Source organism: Mastigoproctus giganteus, chromosome 2 (genome assembly GCF_048544385.1).
Source record: "Mastigoproctus giganteus isolate SK-2022 chromosome 2, ASM4854438v1, whole genome shotgun sequence".
Classification (NCBI taxonomy): Eukaryota; Metazoa; Arthropoda; class Arachnida; order Uropygi; family Thelyphonidae; genus Mastigoproctus; species Mastigoproctus giganteus.
In genome coordinates this window covers 73,974,435-73,993,964 of record NC_143576.1, presented here as the reverse complement: position 1 = coordinate 73,993,964, position 19,530 = coordinate 73,974,435, and the positions used below count along the sequence as shown (strand labels likewise).

The 19,530-nt window shown below is 38.7% G+C and overlaps 1 protein-coding gene across 2 annotated transcripts in view; it reads left to right on the top strand.

Annotated features, from left to right (window-relative positions):
• Positions 1 to 19,530, top strand: part of Frmd5 (FERM domain containing) — a 433,883-nt gene that overhangs the window by 227,974 nt on the left and 186,379 nt on the right. The gene's annotated exons all lie outside the window — the stretch shown is intronic.

The window sequence follows — 19,530 nt, the reverse complement described above, 5'->3', positions numbered from 1 at the left end:
GTGATTATCCCTTTGTATAAGACAATGGTCAGGCCACACCTTGAGTACTGTGTACGGGTCTGGAGGCGTCATTTTAGGAAGAATGTTGAGTTGCTTTAGCGAGTACAGAGAAGGGCAACAAGATTGGTGAGGGGAACAAAAGAGTTCTCTTACCAAGAATGACTTAAGTTCTTCTATAGACTAGAAACCCATGAGGTGATCTGAGTGAGGTGTATAAAGCCTTGAATGGGTTGAGCAGACTCAATTCTGATGGATTTTTTATCTTGCTCAGATTACGAACCTGAGGGGGCATAAATTCAAATTGAGAAAAGACAGTTATAGAATAGATGTGCAGAAAGTTGCATTTAGCCAGCAGGTAGTTGATTCCTGGAACAAACTTCTTTGTCATTGTGGAAGTTGATATGTACATTAAATGAATTCAAGGAGGAACTGGACAAACTTTTTGCATTACCATTAGTAGAGGCATGCGATGCAAGAAAGCAAGCTTATATAACATCAGCCAAAAAATTAAAAAAAAAAAAAAAAAAAACCTCCCATTTCACCCCTCCATTTGTACCAAACGCCTGTCCACCTCATCCTTAAATTTATTTATACTATCAACTTCCACAAGAAAAGATGTAAGTCTGTTTCACCAATCAACCACCCGCTGGCTAAAGGCAAATTTCTATGTATCCATTCAACAAATATCTTTCCCCAGTTTGAATCTGTTCCCCATCAGGTTCTTAATCTGAACAAGAGGAAGAATCACATCAGCATTCAGCTTGCTAAACCCATTCAAGGCATTATACACCTGAATCAAATCATCCTGCTGGTGTCTATTCTACAGGTGCTGCAACAGGGCTTAAGCCTTTCTTGGTAAGAGCATCCCTTTGTTTCCCTCACCAATCTTGTTGACCTTTTTTGTACTCAATCTAGCAACTCTACATCCTTCCTAAAATGAGGAAGGATGTCCTTCTAGCAACTCTACGCCTAGAGTACACAGTACTCTAGTGTAGCCTGACCATTGCCTTGTATAACGGGATAATCACATCCTTGTCCCTGCTAGCAAAATTCCAGTATATCATTGACGATACTCCATGACCTACCCTGGCTGCCTGTCTGCACTGCTCAGCGAACTTCATATTTGACTGCACAATTACCCCCTAGTCTCTTTCACTTTCCACTTCCCTGAGTGTAGTACCAAATGTCATTGATAAATATACAATACAACAATGGCCCTACACTGAACCCTGGGGAACTCCACTAATAACATTTGTCCATGAAAAGCAGTGTCCGTTGATTACTACTCTGTCGTCTCCCACTCAACCATCACTTTATCAGTTATAGCAATTTACCCTTAATGCCATACCTCTCCAATTTGTACAGCAGTCTTCAATGTGAAACAGTATCAAAAGCATTCCTGAAATCCAAGTATATGATATCAAAATTATTTTTGGTATTCAGTTCCTTTGTGACCACATCATAATATCCAATCAAATTGGTCAGGCAAGACCCTCCTTTAACAAACCCATGCTGTGTCTTAACTATTACTGCAGTCTTGTCTAGATGATCCTGCAATGCTTCTTTAACCAGTACTTCCATTAATTTCCCTGGAACAGAAGTTAAACTAACAGGTCTATAGTTATTAGTGTCACCTTTGGAACCGCCTTTGTGAATTGGCGATACCCTCCAGTCCATGGCGACCTCCCCTGAGTCCAAGGAACATCTCATAATTATGGCTAAGGGTTTGTTTACTTCCTTTGCTGCCAGTGTTTCTTCATTGTAGCAGTGTTTCTTCTTCCTAAGTGCACATCTGAGTGCAGACAGTGGATCAGAATATGATCCAGGAATTCAAATTGTGGTGCCATAAAATCATGTTCTTGATCATGTAGTAGCACTTGAACATCCATGTAATAAAGATAATATAAAAGATAGTGTTTCTCTTTTGCTGTAGCCTTGAATTTGCAAACTTTGAGTCCTCTCGGAAAAAATTATGGACAGATTTGATTTTGTATATAATTTTTGCCAAATAAAGTTGAGGTCAGTAAATAATTGATATTTGACATACCAAATAAGCTAAGAAGGTGAAATAAGTCAGGAGGAGGCTATACATTGTATTAATGGTAAAAATGAAAATGATTTTGAATTTCAAACTAACAGTAAAATTATAAGTACAGGTGACCCCCACTTAATGCTGATAATTCGTTCCGGAAAAACAGAGTGCTAAGTGAATCCGCGCTAAGCGAGCACTGCATTCCCATAAGGTAACATATGTATTTGTGAGTTGCGGTCTGTGCCATAGGATATTTCCTAATCAATAATAAATGGTAGTGAAAATATGCACAAATGTCCGTCAGAATATTTAATATTCAAATATTTGTACATATAAAATATTCTGCATTACATACATATATAATTATGTGGTAACTACTTAGGTTTCAAAATTAAACTTAAAATTCCAATTAAAATCATGAATTTAATTGATCTAAATTGATTTAATTTAATTGATAAATTTAATCATGAAAAATGTGTCGATTTTGGGTTGAACTTTGGCCCTCTTCCAAATAAACTAAAAGGAGTATTAATTTTAAATTCCCCGCAGCATTACCACCCAACAATAAAGTCAACCGATCCTTCACCGCTTTGAAACCTGGCATGTTTTTTTCTTCTTTCAATATGAAACTTTTAGGCATTTGTTTCCACAAAAGTCCTGCTTCATCTATGTTAAAAACTTGTTGAGAAGTATAACACATAATACCCCTCTTCAATAATTTTAACAAGTTCTTTTTTGAAAGTTTCGGTTCTTTGATCTGCACTTGCAACTTCTCCCTGGATTTTAAATCTATTCAACCAGCTCTTACTAGTTTTAAATGGTTCCACTTTTTTTTTTTTTTTTTAGGTGAGTTTTCTTCAGATCATTATATTGGCTAATCTCTCTCTCTTTTTGTTTTTTATAATATTTAACTTAACTGAATTCTGCATTGGATATTATCTTCAATAAAATTAGTTACGTCTTTCCATTTCAATCCTAATAGCCGGCCTAGCCCTAGTTGCTTGCAGTGGAACAGCTATTTTTCCCACTGCTAAAATTAATTCCTTATTTTTTTTTTATAATTGTTCTTACAGTTAAACTTGCGAGTCCTAAATTATGGCACACATCCGCTTGTCTTTGACTGGAATCGATTCGCTTCAAAACGTCTAATTTAATTTTCAAATTCAGTCTTTTTCTTACATTTATAGTCTTTGTACTGCGCCTAGACGTTGCATTTTCATTCATATCGGCCATTATTAACTCTTCGAAAATGTAACTGCGTTGGTTGCATTAATTATGATACAATGTTCGAGTAAACTGTCTGTTACTCACTATGTCTAATACTGTACTGAGTGATGACTAGACGTCAGATAAATGCATATAACACAAATATTACAAGCAATATACTTGATCATTTTTTAAAATGTTGATCTCGGAACTACGTAATAAGTCACTGTACTGCAATTAAATTAGCGTGCGAGAAAATTTCACTGAGCGTGGAAAAATTTCTCAACTCGGTGTGGGAAACGTTTTAATGCTGTTTTGCTATTCATTTTCAAGATATCGTCTCCATCAAATGAAACGATTTCGTTAAATATGTCAAAAATGCAATCTGTAAAAGAGCGTTAGAGTGATCTGTGACAGCGTTATAGTCAGATACGGGTTATAATATATGAACAGCGTTATAGCGAATTAGCGTAAAGCGAACCGCTTTATAACGGGGGCCTGCTGTATTGTCTTACAAGATGAAATAAAGGAAAATGAATAGGATCAAGGAGCCATTTAAAGGATTGGTGGAATGTGAGGATTCACATTTTAACACATGCATTGAATAGGCTACAGAGAATGAAAACCAGCTCCCCAAATCATTATTTTATGCGAACTCTATGAACATGCTTTAGAGAAAGGACTAAACAGAGTGAAAAACAGATGAAAGTCTGTAATTTCTTTATTAAAAAGTGAAGACATACATTTATAGTATGTTCTAAATAATAACTAAATGTAAATTGATAATTTTTTCACATGAAATATGTTTTCATGTTGTTGTTTGGATAGCTCAGATGCCTTTTATCTTATTTAGTAGTTCGATAGCTGCAGTTGCAGCGTATTTGTGTACTGATGTAAATGCAAGGATTAAAGTAGATTCAGAAACATACTAATACAAAAAAAATAATATAAAAAAGTAAGATAATAATAAAATGTAGAAATGTAACCAAAGTAATAATATATAGTTTCTCTAGTTTATATGCAATTAGATATTTAATTCAGCATAATGTTATAACGTTTTACTCCACTTATCACAGGCAGTGCATAACTTAATTCTTGCTAGTATCATTGCTGTAAATTAATGTGTGTTCATTGCTGTAAATTAATGTGATGAGCTTTCACCACACCTTTTCTGCAAAGAGAATGCTGGTGGTAGCACACTGGCCAAACTTCTCTTTTGCATAAACTCTGGTCTCAGTGCTTCTCTCAATTCAGCATATGAGTTTGTTTCTCTGAGAATAAAACAAATAAAGGTGAGACTAGAACGAATAATCGTGCCTTTCCTTGAAGCAGAGAATGTAGTAAGCAAGGCTGTTTACCTGACCAATTGGCAGTGTTCCTAAACCTGTTAGTCTTGGAGAGAAAAACATTAACTGCGTATTGGGGTTATCACCTAAAAATAGAGGAATTAGTGATCCTGGATTAAAGTATAGCATTTGTGAAATGAATATTCACACTAGCTTCAACAAGTATACTGTTTTGAAGGTTGGTTCCATCACAAATATTTGAGTTAAAAATAGCATTAGCATTAGTAGAGGCATTTGATGCAAGAAAGCAAGCTTATGCAGCATCAGCCAAAAAAAAAAAAAAATAAAATGAAATAAAAATAAATAAATAAATAAATAAAAAAAAAAAAATAAATAAATAAATAAATAAAACATAAACACTTCCACTTCACCCCTCTGTTTGTTCGAAGTACCTGTCCAGCTGAGCCTTAAACTTATTTAGGCTATCAACTTCCACGACAAGGGATGGAAGTTTATTCCACCAACCAACCACCTGCTGGCTAAAGGCAAATTTCCTCACGTCTATCCTACATCTGTCTTTTCTCAGTTTGAATTTATGCCCTCTCAGGTGATTATTCTGAGTAAGAAGAAGAAGAATCCCATCAGCATTGAGCATGCTCAAACCATTCAAGGCTTTATACACCTCTATCAGATCACCTCGCCGGTGCCTAGTCTCCAGACACTGTAATTTGCAAAACTTAAGCCTTTCTTCGTAAGAGCACCCCTTTGTTCCATTCACTAATCTTGTTGCCCTTCTCTGTACTTGTTCAAGCATCTCTACATCCGTCTTGAAATGAGGCCTCCAGACCTGTATACAGTACTCTAGGTGTGGTCTGACCATTGCCTTATACAAGGGAATAATCACCTCCTTATCCCTGCTAGAAAAATTCCTATATATCATTGACAATACACCATGAGCTACTCTTGCAGCCCGTCTGCACTGCTCAGAAAACTTCATATCTGCCTGCACAACTACCCCCAGGTCCCTTTCATTCTCTACCACTGTCAGTGTAGTACCACAGAGTTGATACTTTGCTCTGGGGTTGCTGTTTCCCATATGTAGTACTTTACATTTGTCAATGTTAAACTTCATTGCCACCTCGAAGCCCATCTGCTCAACCTTTCCAGATCCTGTTGCAGTAGCATAGTGTCAGTAGTGTCCTTGACAACCCTGCCAACCTTCGTATCGTCGGCAAACTAGGACATTAAGCTTGATATACCATCATCTATATCATTTATAAATAGAGAAAATACTGAACCCTGAGGGACTCCACTAATAACATTAGTCCACAATGAGCAGTGTCCATTGATTACCACTCTCTGTCCTCTCCCCATCAACCACCCCTTTATCCACAGCAGCAATTTGCCTCCAATGCCACACTGCTCCAATTTGTGCAGCAGTCTACCATGTGCAACAGTATCAAAAGCCTTTCTAAGATCCAAGTATATAATATCAAAGTTATTCCCTGTATCCAGTTCTTTTGTGACTGCATCATAGTATCCAATCAAATCGGTCAGGCAAGACTTCCCCTTAACAAAACCATGCTGTGTCTGAGCTATAACTGAAGTCTTGTCTAAATGATCCTGCAGTGCTTCTTTAACCATTGCCTCCATTAATTTTCCAGGAACAGAAGTTAAACTAACAGGTCTATAATTATTTGTGTCGCGCTTTGATCCTCCTTTGTGAATTGGGGTTACATTTGCACATCTCCAGTCCATGGGTACTTCCCCTGAGTCCAAGGAAGCTCTCATAATTATGGCTAAGGGTTTGCTTACTTCCTTTGCTGCTTCCTTTAATATAACTGGATAGATCCCATCCACCCCAGGTGCCTTTCTTGTATTTATCTTCAACAATTTCTCCTCCACTTTACTCTCAGTTATGACAAGATTCTCTAGCTTACTGCCAGAGTTCAATACACCTCTGGCATTCCCCTCGCTAAATAACTCCTCATTTGTAAATGTCGATGCAAAATATTCATTTAGTTTGTTAGCTTCCTGAGCAGGATCATCAACAGTTCACCCATCGATATCAAGTGGTCCAATCTGATTCATCCCCTTCCTTCTAGAGTTTACATAAGTAAAGAACTCTTTGCTGTTTTTCTTTGCATCCCTTGCCAAAGATTTCTCATAATCTGCCTTTGCCAGCCTAACCTCCTTTGTAACTTGGTTACAGATCAACTTGTATCTATCATAGGCTTCTGTGTCACGTGTTAATTTGTATGTATCCCATGCATTTTTCTTCTCTGCCATATGTCTCATTAGTTCATCTGACATCCACTTAGGCCTAAACCTTGAACAATATTTCTTGGTATGTAAAGCCTCGTAGCTTCCAAGATAAGTTCTTTGAATGCTTCCCATTTTTAATTTGCTGTTGGTAACATCGTCAGTTCGTCCCACTGTATAGAATTTAAATACTGTCTCAGTCCATCGTTGTCACCTTTACGAAAGCAATAACCCTTCCCTTTACCCCTAATGTTAGTTACCTCTTTGAGTAAATCCCACTTCAGCACATTGTGATCCCTGCCACCTAGTGGTTCATTTACCTGCAAATTCTTAATGCATGAAGAATCACTACTCCCTCTAGTTGCCTCCCGAACATGCCGATGTAGAAAACAGTCATCCAATAAATCCACAAAAGCCTTGCTAGTGTGTGAGTGACCAGCCCCCAAATTCCAGTCAATATCTCGGAAATTAAAATCCCCCATTATAAAACTCTCTGATTTACTGGCCCATTCTATTTCCTCGTACAGTTTCTTATTATACTCATCAGAGTCATTAGGCCTATAGCACACTCCTACTCTCAATTTTGATCTCCCAGTGCTTATGTCACACCAAACTGACTCGACACACCACTGTCCAGCAATGTCGACTGGCTTCATGGATTTTATGTATTTCTTAACTAATAGCATAACCCCTCCCCCCTTCCTACCCTGTCTATCCTTTCCGTAACATTGTACTCCCCAAATTCCAGTTCTGCATTCCTTATATCTGTTGTCGATCAATTCGGCCCTGGAAAGATTGTGCAAGGCTGAAGGGGTAGAATTTTTTTCAGCCTGGACTGTACTTGTTAACAGGAGAGATTGCTTCTACAGGGATGGGATACACTTAAATAGAAAGGGTGCAAGAATATTTGCTGATGCTATCGAGGCAGTGTTAGGTGGGTCGGAAAACTGCTAGCTTGGGGGGAGACAAAGACTAATGGATTAACAGTAGCCACGGGCAGAGGTGAAAGAGATTCTTGCACTGCTTCTATTGGAATGAGCAGAAGCCTGAAAAACAAGATGCAGGATATTTCAGAGACTGCTGGAAGTCATTGCGGTACAAGTAAACACATGGGTTGTGTTAGGGTAGCTAAGAATAGAAGCAGGTGCATGTATACTTGCGTGTACACTAATGCTAGGAGTTTAGTAAATAAATTTGATGAATTTGAGGTATTACTCAAAACATCAAAGGCAGATATTGTTGGGATATCAGAGACGTGGTGTCACACAGATATAAGGAATGCAGAACTGGAATTTGGGGAGTACAACGTCTACAGAAAGGATAGACAGGATAGGAAGGGAGGAGGGGTTATGCTATTAGTTAAAAAACACATAAAATCCAAGGAAGTGAAGCCAGTTGACATCGCTGGACAGTGCAGTGTTGAGTCAGTTTGGTGTGACATAAGCATAGGTAAATCAAAATTGAGAGTAGGAGTGTGCTATAGGCCTAATGACTCTGATGAGTATAATAAGATACTGTACAGGTAAATAGAGTGGGCCAGTAAATCAGAGAGTCTTATAATGGGGGATTTTAATTTCCCAGATATTGACTGGAATTTGTGGGTTGGTCACTCACACACTAGCAAGGCTTTTGTGGATTTATTGGATGATTGTTTTCTACACCAGCATGTTCGGGAGGCAACTAGAGGGAGTAATACTCTTGATCTGATTATCAGTAGTGATTCTTCATGCATTAGGAATCTGCAGATAAATGAACCACTGGGTGGCAGTGATCACAGTGTGCTGAAGTGGGATTTACTCAAGGAGGTAACTACCATCAGAGGTAAAGGGAAGGGTTTTTGCTTTCATAAAGGAGACTATGCTGGTCTGAGACAGTATTTAAATTCTATACAGTGGGACCAATTGATGATGTTACCAACAGCAAATTCAAAATGGGAAGCATTCAAGGAACTAATCTTGGAAGCTACCAGGCTTTACATACCAACCAAGAAATATTGTTCAAGGTTCAGGCCTAAATGGTTGTCAGATGAACTAATGAGACATATGGCAGAGAAGAAAAATGCATGGGATACATACAAATTAATGGGTGACGTGGAAGCCTATGATAGATATAAGTTGGTCTGTAACCAAGTCACAAAGGAGATTAGGCAGGCAAAGGCAGATTATGAGAAATCCTTGGCAAAGGATGCAAAGAAAAACAGAAAAGAGTTCTTTACCTATTTAAACTCAAGAAGGAAAGGGATGAATCAGATTGGTCCACTGGATGTTGATGGTTCAACAGTTGAGGATCCAGCTTAGGTGGCTAACAATCTAAACGAGTATTTTGCATCTACATTCACACATGAGGAGTTATTCAGGAAGGGGAATGTCGTAGGTGAAGTAAACATTGGCAGTGAGCTAGATGATTTTCTAATAACTGAGAGGAAAGTGGAGGAGAAATTGTTGAGGATAAACATAAAAAAGGCACCCGGGGTGGATGGGATCTATCCAGTTATATTAAAAGAGGCAGCAAAGGAAGTAAGCAAACCCCTAGCCATAATTATGAGAGCTTCTTTGGACTCAGGGGAGGTACCCATGGACTGGAGATCTGCAAATGTAACCCCAATTCACAAAGGAGGATCAAAGGCTGACACAAGTAATTATAGACCTGTTAGTTTAACTTCGGTTCCAGGAAAATTAATGGAGGCACTGGTTAAAGAAGCACTGCAGGATCATCTGGACAAGAATTCAGTTATAGCTCAGACACAGCATGGATTTGTTAAGGGCAGGTCTTGTCTGACCAATTTGATTGGATACTATGATGTAGTCACAAAAGAACTGGATGCAGGGAATAACTTTGATATTATATATTTGGATCTTAGAAAGGCTTTTGATACTGTTGCGCATGGAAGACTGCTGCACAAATTGGAGAAGTGTGGCATTCGAGGCAAATTGCTGCTATGGATAAAGGGATGGTTGAGTGGCAGAAAACAGAGAGTGGTAATCAATGGACACTGCTCAACGTGGACTAATGTTATTAGTGGAGTTCCTCAGGGTTCAGTGTTGGGTCCATCGTTGTTTTCTGTATTTATAAATGATATTGATGATGGTGTATCAGGCTTAATGTCCAAGTTTGCAGACGATACAAAGGTTGGCAGGGTTGTTAAGGACACTACTGATACTATGCTGCTGCAACAGGATTTGGAAAGGTTGAGCAGATGGGCTGAGAGGTGGCAAATGAAGTTTAACATTGACAAATGTAAAGTACTACATATGGGAAACAGTAACCCCAGATCAACGTATCAACTCTGTGGTACTACGCTGACAGTGGTAGAGAATGAAAAGGACCTGGGGGTAATTGTGCAGGCAGATATGAAGTTCTCTGAGCAGTGCAGACGAGCTGCAAGAGTAGCTCATGGTGTCTTGTCAATGATATACAGGAATTTTTCTAGCAGGGACAGGGATGTGATTATTCCGTTGTATAAGGCATTGGTCAGGCCACACCTTGAGTACTGTATACAGGTCTGGAGGCCTCATTTCAAGAAGGATGTAGAGCTGCTGGAACGAGTACAGAGAAGGGCAACAAGATTAGTGAATGGAACAAAGGGTTGCTCTTACGAAGAAAGGCTTAAGTTTTGCAAATTACAGAGCCTGGAGACTAGGCATCGCCGAGGTGATCTGATAGAGGTGTACAAGGCTTTGAATGGCTTGAGCATGCTCAATGCCGATGGAATTCTTCCTCTTGCTCAGAATAATCACCTGAGAGGGCATAAATTCAAATTGAGGAAGGACGGATGTCGGATAGATGTGCGGAAATTCGCCTTTAGCCAGCGGGCAGTTGGTTTGTGGAATAGACTTCCATCGCTTGTTGTTGAAGTTGATAGCCTAAACAAATTTAAGGCTCAGCTGGACAGGTATTTCGAACGAATTGAGGGGTGAAATGGGAGTAGTGGTTGTTTTTTTTTTTTTTTTTTTTTCTTTTATTTTGGCTGATGCTGAATAAGCTTGCTTTCTTGCATCATATGCCTCTACTAATGCTAATTTGTGTGACACCACGTCTCTGAAATCCCCACAATATCTGCCTTTGTAGCAATACCTCAAATTCATCAAATTTATTTACTAAACTCCTAGCATTGGTGTACACACAAGTATACATGCACCTGTTCTTTTTCTTAGCTACCCTAACACAACCTATGTGTTTATTTGTACTCCAATGATTCCCAGCAGTCTCTGAACTATCCTGCATCTTATTTTCCAGGCTGCAGCTCATTCCAATAGAAGCAGTGCAAGAATCACTTTCACCTCTGCCAGTGGCTACTGTTAATCTATTAATCCTTGTATCCCCCCCAATCTAGCAGTTTTCCAACCCACCTAACACTGCTGCGATAGCATCAGCAAACATTCTTGCACCCTTTCTATTTAAGTGTATCCCATCCCTGTAGAAGCAGTCTCACCTGTTAACAAGTACAGACCAGGCTGAAAAAAATTCTACCCCTTGAGCCTTGCACAATCATTCCAGGGCCGAATTGATCGACAGGGATCTCATCATATATTCCCTCCTATCGTGTCTGAGCAGAATTGCAGACACTTTCAGATTCAACCCTAATTCACGGCGTTTTTTCAACAGTGACCTGTACTTGTTAAGTAATTCCGCTGATCTCCTACTCTTAATATCATTAGTGCCAATGTGTACAACTATCACCTTTTGTGCTCCTAAAAGATGATATCCGCTCTACAACATCATCAACCTTTGCCCCTGGCAGACATACCCTGGTCCTGTTCCACCTATCCTTTTTACAAAGCATGTTTCCCGTTTCCCTGACAATAGTCACCACCAACTACTAGTTCCTTTGGGACCAGCGCATTCTGCCTTGGGGGGCTACCGCTGTGTTCCTCGATGACCAAGTGCAAGCTCTGGCATGGGCGTGGGCAGCTGAGAGCTTGATGGGCCCCTCACTTTTAATGCTTCGGGGGCATCCACCCTGTCCTTCAAGCTCTCATATAGTCCCATAACAATGCTGAGTTGTCGCCTGATTTCCTTCCACTCCTTGCATCGTGCACACACAAAGACATCTCCCGTGGCAGTATCATGTCCCGTATCTGACTGCTCCACAAACATCAAGCAATTAGTGCATTTTAATAGGCTGTGATTCAGAAGGCAACTGCCCCCCCCCCAGTTCTCCCCTGAGCCACAGCACTCCCATTAGCTTGAGCCTTTTGCTTTGCTGCTCTGGTCAGAGTCATGATTTTGATTTAATTTCAATTTCTGTGCAAAATTAAAACCCTAAACTTATATCTCAACACAGTTATAACTCTATATTTATGTTTCAGTATCCAGTGTTATCTGCGAAATCCCTTTATATAACTTCCGTATCAAGTTAAGTATTAATTATTTATTTTTTACTAATTATTTATGTTACATAACCCAAGTCGTTATATGTAAAGTTAAAAGTACAATTTAATTGACAGTGAAGTTCAACAAGATTAATTATCTGATTAATTGACAATATTATGTACTATACTATACTATATTATGCTTATGCTATCTATTTCGAGATATTTTGTATCGCGTAGCAATGGCGGCTATTTACGAACGGTAAACACGTGGATTTGATGCCCTTTCCGATACTAAGTAATACCTACAAAATCTCTATCTAAGTTACTTTAATCTAAGTATCGTAAATAAGAATATAAAACTACTCCAGAAAATAAGTTAATAAGCCAATTTAAGCTAATAAAACAGAAAATAAATCAGAAAAAACTTCTATGTTCCAGGAGCGGTAAAAATGTACGTGCGCACTCTCGTTCTCAAAGTCGTTCTCAAAATAGTTAGCAGAAGGATTCACTATCAAAGTTAATTGCTAATTAGATAATAGTTCTATATTTCCCTTTTCTTTTGTCCCCCCCCCCCCCCCCCCCAAGAAGATAACTACTTGGCTTGATTTTGTCATGCTTTTACATTCAAATTCCCTTTTAAGCCTAAATGTGTTGTGGTTCTCAAAAAAAAAAAAAATGAAAAAAAAAAAAAAAGAAAAAAAAAATTTGACTTCACCCATTCCCTTTATTGTTTCTGACTTCATCTTGGGTTCCCCTTTTCCACCATAATTAGATTCTATCTTTCTCAGTCATCTTCCAATATGCCACACTATTAACTTCACAAATGCACCGGAATTTCAAAAAATATCAAATAAAACACAACTTTTTTTCATTTAAACAACACATTTTCCTCTAGTTTACCTTATTTGACAAGCAATATAATACTTTACTTGAATTACCAGCTCCTAAGAAAAATCATGCACTCATTAAATTATATTAAATGCTTGTTTTATCTAACAAAAAAAGGGGGGGGGGTTAGTAATAGTAACTAAGGCATGTGATGCAAGAAAGCAGGCGTATGTAGCATCAGCAAAAAAAATTTGCACAACCATTCCCTCTAAATGTTTGTCCAGTTGCTCCTTAAATTTATTTAACCTATCAACTACAACAACAGATGGAAGTTTGTTCCAGCAATTAACCACCCGCTGGCTAAAGACAAATTTCCACACATCTGTTCTACAGCTGTCTTTCCTCAATTTGTATTTATGCCCCCATAGGTTTGTAATCTGCAGAAATGGAAGAATCCCATCAGAATTCAGCGTGCTCAACCCATTCAAGGCCTTATACAACACAATCAGATCATCTCGCAGGTGCCTAGTCTCCAGCAGCTGCAATTTGCAGAACTTAAGCCTCTCTTGGTAAGAGGATTCCTTCATTCCCCTCACCAATCTTGTTGCCCTTCTCTGTACACGCTCAAGCAAATCTAGATCCTTCCTAAAATGAGGCCTCCAGACCTGTATGCAGTACTCAATATATAGGAGGACAATCACATCCTTTTCCCTTCTAGCAAAATTCCTGTATATCATTGACAAAACCCCAGGACCTGCTCTGGCCATCTGTCTGCATTGCTCAGAAAACTATATATCTGACTGCACAATTATTCCCAGGTCTTTTTCATTTTCTAACACCCTAAGTGTAGTACCACACAGTTGGTACGTTCCTCTGGGGTTACTTCTACCCATATGCAGTGCTTTGCATTTGTAAATGTTAAACTTCAGTTGCCATTTCTCAGCCCATCTTCCCAAATTTTCTAGATCCTGTTGCAGTAGCACACTGCCATTACTGTCATTAACAACCCTGCCAACCTTTGTATCATCTGCAAACTTCAACATTAAGCCTGATATATCTTCATCAATATCATTGATAAATATACAAAACAACAGTGGACCCAACACCGAACCCAGTGGGACTCCACTAATAACATTAGTCCACAAAGAGCAGCAGCACCCATTGATCACCACCATCTGTCTTCTTCTACTCAACCATCCTTTTATCCATTGTAACAACTTACCCTTAATACCATTCTGCTCTAATTTATACAATAGTCTTCCATGTACAACAGTGTCAAGAGCTTTCCTGAAATCCAAATATATGATATCAAAATTATTTTTTGCATCCAGTTCCTTTGTAACCACATCATAATATCCTATCAACTTTGTCAGACAAGACTTTCCCTTAAAAAACCCATGCTGTGTCTGAATTATTGCTGCAGTCTTGTCTAGATGATCCTGCAATGCATCTTTAACCAGTGACTCCATTATTTTACCCGGAACAGAAGTTAAACTAACTGGTCTGTAATTACTCGTGTCACCCTTCGATCCCCCTTTGGGAATTGAGGATACATTTGCACATCTTCAGTCTGTGGCGACCTTCTCTGAGTCCAAGGATTCTCTCATAATTATGGCTTTGGGTTTGCTTCCTTCTTTTTGCCGCCTCCTTTAATATAACTGGATAGATTCCATCCCCCCAGGTGCCTTTCTTTTGTTTAACTTCAACAATTTCTCCTCCACTTTGCTCCCAGTTATTACAAAATCATTAAGCACCCTGCTACAATTTGATAACCTTCTGCCATTTTCAAACCTTAACTCCTCATGTGTGAATGTAGATGCAAAATACTCATTCAGATTGTTTGCTATCTGAGCAGAATCATCAACAGTCGAACCATCGATATCAAGTGGACCAATCTGATTCATTCCCTTCCTTTTAGAGTTTATATAAGTAAAGAAATCCTTGCTGTTTTTCTTAGCATCCTTTGTCAAAGATTTCTCGTAATCTGCCTTTGCCTGCTAACCTGCTTTGTAACTTGATTACAGACTAGCTTATACCTGCCATAGGCTTCTGTTGCCTGATAATTTATATGTATCCCATGCATTTTTCTTCTCTTGCAAGAGTCTCATTAGTTCATTTGACAACCATTTAGGCCTAAACCTTGAACAATATTTCTTAATAGGTATGAAATGTTTTTATTAATTCCTTGAATGCTTCCCACTGTACAGAATTTAAAAACTGTCTGAGAACACTATAGTCACCTTTACGGAAGCAAGTACCTTTTCCTTTACCCCTAATGGTAAGTATATCTTTATGTAAATTCCACATCAGTACACTGTGATCACTGCCACCTAGTGGTTCCTTTATCTGAAAATTTTTAATACAGGAATGATTACTGCTGTTAAGAGTATTACCTTCTCTTGTTGCCTCTCGAACATGCTGCTGTAGAAAACAATCATCCAATAAATCCATAAAATTCTGACTAGTGTGTGTGACCAACCCACAAGTTCCAGTCAATATCTGGGAAGTTAAAATTCCCCATTATAAGACATTCTGATTTACTAGCCCACTATTTCTCTGTACAATTTTTCATTGTACTCATTCGAGTCATTAGGCCTGTAACACACACCTACTCTTATTTTTGCTTTCGTAGTGCTGATGTCACACCAAACTGACTCAACGTGCACTGTTCATCTATATCAACTGGATGCACTTCTTTTGATTTTGTTTTTCTTAATTAATAGCATAACCCCTCCTCCCTTCCTATCCTGTCTATCCCTCCTGTACACGTTGTACTCCCCAAATTTCAATTCTGCAATCCTAATATCTGTGTGACACCCCCCCCCCCCCCCCGTCTATGATATTCCAATAATATCCACCTTTGATGTTTTGACCAACACTTCAAATTCATCAAATATATTTACTGTACTTCTAGCATTGGTATACATGCACCTATTCTTATTCTTAGTTACCCTAACACGTCCCATATACCCACCCGTATCACGATGACTGCCATCAGTCCCTGAATCTCCCAGCACCCCTCACTCCAGGCCGCTGCTTATTCTAATAGAAGTAGTGCAAGAATCAACTTCACCTCTGCCTGCGGCTACTTTTAACCTTTTAGTCTGTGAATATCCCCAAGCCAGCAGTTTTCCATTCTACCTAACACTGCTTCAATAGCATCAGCAAATATTCTTGCACCCTTTCTATTTATGTGTATCCCATCCCTGTAGAAGAAGTCTCTCCTGTTAACAAGCACAGACCAGGCTGAGAGAAATTCTACCCCTTGAGCCTTGCACATTCCCTCCAGGGCTGAATTGATTGGCAAGGCTCTCATCATGTACTCCCTCCTATCTTGTCTTTGCAAACACTTTCAAATTTAACACTAACTCACGACTTTTTTGCAACATTGACCTTTATTTGTTAAGTAAATCTGCAGATCTACTCTTAATGTCATCGGTGCCAACATGTACAACAATATCACCCTTTGTGCCCTTAAAAGATGATATATGCTTCACTGCGTCATCAAGTTTTGACCCTGGCAGACATACCATGGTCCTATTCCATCTATCCTTTTTACACAATATATATATTACCCCTCTCCCTGACAATAGAGTCACCAACAATAACTAGTTCCTTTGGGACCAGTGCATTTTGCATTGGAGATTGCCGCTGTGTTGCCTGATGCACAGGAGTGAGCTCTGGCATGGAATTGGGCTGCTGAGAGCTTGACGGGCCCCTCATATTAATTTCTTCGTGGGCATCTACCCTTCACCTCAAGCTTTCATAGATGCCAATTAGAATGCTGAGTTGATGCCTAATTTCTAGACACTCTCTCTGCACCTGGCACACACAAAGAGATCCTCCTTAGCTAGATCATGTTCTGGTCCAGAGAGTTCTGGAACAGAACATGATCTAGTCAAGGAGAATAATTTTTCTGCCCTTTATCCTTGGTTATAGTTTGAGCAAGGTTAAGGGTACTGTCAGTATTGAACTTGCTCAATCCATTCAAAGCCTTAAACACCCCTCATTTAGATCTTCTCTTATCTGCCTAGTCACCAGCTGCTGCAATTATAGAACTGAAGTCTGTCTTGATAAGAGAAAACTTTTGTTCCCCCCACTTATCTTTTTGCTCTTCTCTGCACCTACAACAGATCCAATTTCTTCCTAAAATGAGACCAGACCTGCATGCAGTAATCAAGATATGGCCTAACCATTGCCTAATACAACAGGATAATCATCTCCTTATATCTGCTAGCAAAATTCCTATATATCATTGATAAAAACTTCCATGAGCTGATCTAGAAACCGATTTGCACTTCTCAAAGAACTGAATATCCGACTGCACGTTACCTACCGATCTTTTCATTTTCCGTTACGCTCAGTTTGTATCACACAGTTGATGCATTACAGTGCGATTAATATCGCCATGTACAGTACTTGTACCCTTAGCCCATCGGCCTAATTTTTCTGGATAGTTTCAGATTATCATTAACCATTTGATTTTTGTCAATAACCACCTGCCAATGTTCGTATCATCTGCAAACTTAGACATTATACCTGATATACTTTCATGAATGTCATTAATAAATATAAGCTTCACTGAACTGTTGGGAACTTCGCTAATAACTGTAGTCTAGCAGTTTTTTATGTGGAATAGTGGCAAAATCTTTTCTGAAATCTAAGTAAAAAAAAAAAAAAAAAAGAAAAAAAAAAAAAAAGGTAAATTGCAGCCATTATCAACCCACTGTAATGGAAGCCACCTCAACAATTCATGCTGAGGAAAATGGACCATAATCTGCCACGCTGGTCCAGTGCAGGTTGGCAGATCAACCATATTTAGCAGTCAGGGGCTTGAACCCCGGTCTACTCAAAGAGCGTGTGCTACTGCACTCTCACTCCTGACCACTCGAATCTAAGTATACGAAGTCAAAATTATTCTCTGCATCCAGTTTCTTTGTTACTTCATCCTAATATCAAATCGGATTGTTCAGAGAATATTGCCCTTTAACAAATCCATGCTTATTTCAGTATGACTGCACTTTTGTCTACATGATCTTACATTACTTCTTTAAATAGCAATTCCATTATTTTCCTTTTTATGACTGAAGGTTTGCATTCCTATTTTGCTGCCTCCTTTAATGTAATTAGATTAATCCCATTCACCATAGATACCTTTACGTTCAGCTTCAACAATTCCATTTTCCTCTTGGTTATCACAAAATCATTTAGCTCCATATTAGAATATGATACATTTCTGTCATCAACATCCCTAAAAAAACTGATATGTGAATGTAGATGCAAAATATCTATTCAGTTTTTCAGCAACCTGAGCAGGATCATCAACAGAACAGTTAAACCCTTCATCATATCTGGCAAACCAAGTCTACCTCTTCCTCAATGCCTCTTTCTGTTTTTCTTTGTATCCTTTGCCAAAGACTCATAATCTGCCTTATCATGTCTTAACCTCCTTGTACCTTTATTGCAGACTAGTTTATATTTAATTATGTATCACCAGATATTTATATGCATCCAATGTATTTTCTTCTCTGTAATAAGTGTCATCAGTTTATTTGATCTCCATTTAGTTCTAAGCCTTGGACAGTATCTCTTAGTTGGTATAAAAAGTATAAGAGCTGTAAATGATTATGTAGTAGTAGTAGAGGTATGTGATGCAAGAAGGCAAGTTATGTAGCATTAGCCAAAACAAACAAACAAACAAACAAACAAAAAAAAACAAAAAAAACAACATTTCACACATCCATTCCTTCTAAACAATTGTCCAATTCCTCATTCAATTTATTTAAGCTATCAACTTCCACAATGACAAAGAAGTTTGTTCCGGCAATCAACTACCTGCTGGCTAAAGGCAAATTTCCGCCATCTATTTTACAACTGTCTTTCCTGAATTTGAATTTATGCCCGCTCAGGTTCGTAATCTGAGAAAGTGGAAGAGTCTCATCAGAATTGAGCCTTCTCAACCGATTCAAGGCTTGTGCACCTCGATCAGATCACCTCGCATATGCCTCGTCTCCAGACACTGCAATTTGCAGAACTTAAGCCTTTCTTCGTAAGACTACCCTTTTGTTCACCTCACTAATCTTGTTGCCCTTCTCTGTACTCACTCAAGCAACTCTACATCCTTCCTGAAATGAGGCCTTCAGACCTGTATGCAGTACTCAAGATGTGGCCTGACCATTGCCTTATACAGAGGGATAATCATCTCCTTCTCCCTGTTAGCAAAATTCCTGTATATCATTGACAAAACCCCCATGACCTGCTCTTGCAGCCTCTCTGCATTGTTCAGAAAACTTTATATCTCACTGCACAATTTTCATTTGTGCAGTTAGATAAGAACTTTTTCATTTTCTACCACCCTAAGTGTAGTATCACACAGTTGGTATGTTTCTCTGGGCTTACTTCTACCCATATGCAGAACTTTGCAGTTGTGAATGTTAAACTTCAGTTGCCACTTCTCAGCCCATCTCCCCAACTTTTCTTGGTCCTGTTGCATTAGTGTACTGCCATTACTGTTATTAACAACCCTCCCAACCTTTGTATCATCTGCAAACTTGGATATTAAGCCATATATACCTTCATCAATATCATTGATAAATATACA